We start from the raw sequence: 4,734 nt of genomic DNA, 5'->3' as shown, positions 1-4,734 counted from the left end.
CAAAACTCCACACCAATGGGGCAGTCCCTGAAAGAGAAAGAGAGGTGCCCATCGCAAGGGGAGGGGAATGGATGCTGGGTAGAACAAGAAGTGACAAACGTCATTATGAGACAAAAGATAGAAAACTGTATCCTTCTTCTAAATCGAGATAAATTTAGGTGAAAGAGAAAAGCAAAGCCTTCTTCACTGGCAGCAGCAACAGGAGGTCATTGGTAACTTTGGCAAAAGTAGTATGAGCTGTGTAGTGCTGCTGGAAACCAGACTGGAATAGGTTGGGGAGTGAGAGTAGGGTGACAGAGTGAAAATAGCTTGTGTGGAGGACCATTTCAAGAAGTTTAGTTTAAATTAATGCAAGAGAAAATTTGCTTTTATGATTTGGAAACATTCAGTATGGCAGAGAAAACAACTTTGCCCTTAAGTAGGGATATTCTAATTCTGATGGTCAGGGAAAGAGTTTTTAAGACCGCATGACCCTAGATGGGTAAATTTCCATATCTGGGCAATTACCATACATTGGAATTTCTTGTTCTTTTTGCAAGGCATCAGTAAGTTGCACAACTCTGTGAATTGCTTTGCTTTTGCCTCTTAAATTCTTGGCCACATGATTTATCACTTAAATGCTTCCATGTATGTTGCTGTTATATTGATACTTAATATTACTGTCTTTGTATTTCTCTCTAACTAGAATTTCAAACACATTGTGGGCAGGGAGCTGTTTCATTTCTCACAGTACCTGTCACAACAGTGGCATGAAATAGTGCTCATGCTCAGGGAATATTGATTGATTAGCTTATTGATTTTTCAGAACATTGACTGGAATGACGTTTACCCACAAATCTTCACACAGAAAAGATTTTTAAATTGTTTTCCTCCTTGAAGTGTCATTTATATCCACTCTGGCTTCCTTTTACCATCAAAGTTGTTATGAAAATGAATGAAAAAGAACACGCATTTTTGCATTTTAAGATAGAATAAACTTTTAGATTGGAAACTTCCAAAACAAACTGAAACCAATGAAAAGTATATTTTACTGCTTTATATCTAAAAATGGCACTGCTCAATTTAAGCTATTTTTGAAACCTGTGTATTCATGCAGCTTGCATACCAAAATGAAAATTGGTGAGCTATAAACCCTTGAAAAACAGGGTTTATAATGGAAACAGTAATTGACCCTTAAGTACAACATCAAAAATACAATACTATATAATACAAAGCCCAGGGCTTGGGATCCCATCTCTGCTCTAACCTCAGACTGGCACACTAACCCAACACCACAAAGCCAACTAATAGTTATATTCTGAGATGTTTTCTTCTTACATGGCAGAAAAGTAGATATGTGATCCAATAGCCACATGCAGCTAAGCTTTGCAGGACCAGTACTCCGAATGTCTTTAATGAACTCAGTACTCCAGAGCTATAACACTGTTAGCTAATTAGACTTGCTTGGAAAGACCATTCAATTAAAAAAAGAAAAGAAAAAAAAATGCTACTACTAGCTCTGAAGCTGTACTTTGTTGTACCATAAACTTTGGGTGTGTAACTTTATACCACAGGCTTCAGTGAGGGTAGAGTAACCAATTGTCAGGAAAGATCATGGAATTACCAAAAATATTTTCAAAAAATTTAGAGTTGTCTTCAACTTTGCTCTAGTTCGTAGATGGTGTAGTTTCCCATTTCCAAGCCACAGCTATCCATTTTCAATCGTGAGAAAATGCAATCTAAACTAAAGAGGAAAATAAAAGTGTTAAACTTGACTAATGAGGTATGAAGGATAAATCCAGATTCCAGGTTATACCTGGATCTAGGCAAAAAGGGGAGTATGTATACTAAGGATCTTAACCTATTCTGTTTTTTTGTGTTTTTTTTTTCTTTATGGGAGTGGGGCAAGGGGTTAAGGGAGTTTGTTGCTAAAGAAGGAAAGTTCATAGATTCCTTTCATTTTAAAATTGAAATGTGAGAGCATTGCCAGCTTATTCCTTTAAGAAGCTTCCAAAGAATTTGTCAGCTAAGAATAGTCAAGATTTTGCCTTTTTAAATGTCATCTATTCACACATATTTTCGATGAGTTATGTTTATCAAGGGACAGTTAGCAGGAGTCTCTGGTGTTTTCTTGTTGGGCCTTCTGTTTCTGTAGCTACCTTAAAAACTAGTGAACTTGATAAAATGAAAATGAGTGAAACATTATTGGCTCTGTTCATACTATCTCTTCATCTATACCCTGTGACCAAAACACTAAGTGAGTTTGGGAGAGAGGTCGCTGGGAGAAGATTAGAATTGGGACAGGTTGGGTATTTTTCTCTGTGGGAGTTTTTAGAAGATTTTAGAAGTGACAGTGCCTGTTTTGGGATTCAGCAATTTTGCTAAATGCAATTAAAATGTAGGGTTTTTTTTTATAGTGATTTGAAAAATTGATGTGCAACTTAAAATCTCAGTGCTTAGAAGTTTATTTACCTATTATTATAATTGTTTCATTTAATCTGATGTCACAACAGAGCACTTCCATGATTTTTTTCATGTCTTTCTTCAAACACTAAGATCTATCTCAAATAACATCATGGTGTATACTACCAATTCTATTTATTCAGTGTCATATCAAAGCATGCAGACCTCACCGACACACACTTTTTTGTTTTTTTCAGAAGAATGTAGTTTGATATTTATTTTAGTATAAAAGGTTTGTGCACAGTGTGACAAATACAGCTTTTACAAATCTGTTTTGAAAACGTGGTGGTTGTTTATTTGGGTTTCATACCCTCAGATACTTCATCCATCAGTTTTTTTACTTCTTTGTGTCTTATAACTGCTTGGCTCATACAGTCTTGAAGTTTAGTTCCAGTCAGTCCACTTCCACCTGGTTTGTGAAGACAACATAGCTTACCTTCCTCGTGCATTACTACTGTTAAGGTTGCAGTTGCCAGATGTTCCTCCTTTTCAGTAGGGTCAACTATAAGCAGAGTGTCATCAAACACAGCAAAGGAAATTGCAACCGATGAGTTCTAATACTCAAATAACTTCTCTTCTTTAAATGAACTTCTGCTACAGCAGTTTCTTCACTTATAGTAACTTCAGGCCACTGTACATTTTTTAAAGCTGCTAACAAAGCAAAGGTACAAGCATCCAAAATGTTTCCATCATGGTTGAGGCAAATGAGAGCACAGTATAGAACCCAAGCAAGCTTTCCTGGAGAGATACATAAGTCCTCTTTCTGAATTATCTGTGAATTTTCAATGATACCTGTAATGAACTGGCTGGCCACTTGGGCCTCTTCTCCAGGAGGTCCAGACAGAAATCTCCAGGAACACAGAGGTGATAGATCCAAATTAGGAACAACGTATCCTTTATCAGGGGCATCTGTTGGTGGTGCTCCAAATTCCACTTTAATTCCACAAATTACTGTAGTATTTCCCAGCTTCACTACAGAAGAACCACCTGCAGTACCAATTGAACCTACGCTGACAGTTGTGGTTCTCAATTCACCAAGTTCTCTTCCATCAGGACGGCAGTTCAACTTTCAAAAATCTCCTGTAATACTCCAGAGGTTCCACAGTTTTGAACCCAGATGCCATCTTCCACCCGCGGGTCCAACACACATATTTGAACAAAAATACACACTTTCTTTATTTTCTTTTTCTGTTCCTTCTCTCATTCCTTACAATTCTTTCACACATTGAGTTTGCTTCACCGTATTTTAAACTCTCCATTAATTCACAATTTTATTCATGGCTTATTACACTGTACATAAAAAATTATGAGGAGGGTTAAAGTATTAAAAAATTAACTGATACTTTCCCCTTTCTTTGAACACTTTGGTCCTTTCCAGAAAATTCAGGGAAGAGATAACACATCAAAATGCAAAGTGAAAACAAGTAAAGTCTTAGCTTTCAGGTTTCAAGACCCTGCTCTTTGGGGAAAGTCAAAAGAACTGAAGGCATGGGCAAAATATTTGGAAAACTACCCAGTAAGTAAAGAATCAAGATGTCCTCTTGCTCATTAGATAAAACTTCCTTGGGCTGGGGGCATGAAGAAAGTTGGAAAATAAACATTGAGAGTTTAGAATGGGTGGGTCCCCAAGAAAAGAAAAAGGCCCATGTCCCAGTGTCATTGGCTGACTCTAGGTGGGTGGGGAGGAGGATGCACGAGGGGAGGGAATGTGGGGCAACAATAATCTTTAGCAGAATTGCATCTAAGTCCCAAGGGGCTTACACAGAACCAAGGCTTCAGACAAGGGCCCTGAGAATCAGGGTCACGGCCAGGAGGAGAACCTCTGAGTTGTCTGGTGACCTGGCCTTCAATGCCCAGTTCACAGAGACATCTTGAGTCCTACCTGCCGAACTCATTCAGGTCTGGTGGCTTTCTCTGTCTTCCTTCTTTCCCAAGAACCTCTTGGATCCCTGAGCAAAAGATTTCTAGGCCAGTGGTCCACTGGGACACAGGAATCTCTGAGAGGCCCTTTGCCATCTTTTTGGCACAAGGGAAGTATTCTGTCGTGAGATGCAAAAAGCTCTCTGAACCAACTCAGGTCCACCTGCCTCAACTCACCTTGCAGCCTGCCCTCTGCCAGCATCTCAGACTCCACATGGAGGGGGCAATGGTCTCTCCACACTGGATTCCCAACCCAGTCTAGGATTTCTGTTCTTTCCTCATTTGCAGCCTGACCAGATGGAGGAGGAAGCAGGGAGCTGGAAGTCTTTCTTAGCTTTCAAAGTATGATCCTCCCAGAAACTGTACTCTCAG

The 4,734-nt window shown here is 39.0% G+C and overlaps 1 pseudogene; it reads right to left on the bottom strand.

Annotated features, from left to right (window-relative positions):
- Positions 1-2,199: 2,199 nt before the first annotated feature.
- On the bottom strand, positions 2,200-3,804 carry LOC111172735 (exosome complex component RRP43 pseudogene; annotated as a pseudogene).
- Positions 3,805-4,734: the final 930 nt, after the last annotated feature.

This window comes from Delphinapterus leucas, chromosome 8, assembly GCF_059928025.1.
Source record: "Delphinapterus leucas isolate spDelLeu-1000000601 "Yukka" chromosome 8, BTC_Dleu_Yukka2, whole genome shotgun sequence".
In the NCBI taxonomy this organism is placed as follows: Eukaryota; Metazoa; Chordata; class Mammalia; order Artiodactyla; family Monodontidae; genus Delphinapterus; species Delphinapterus leucas.
Note: the sequence above shows the minus strand (reverse complement) of the source record. Positions and strands in the feature narration are given on the sequence as shown.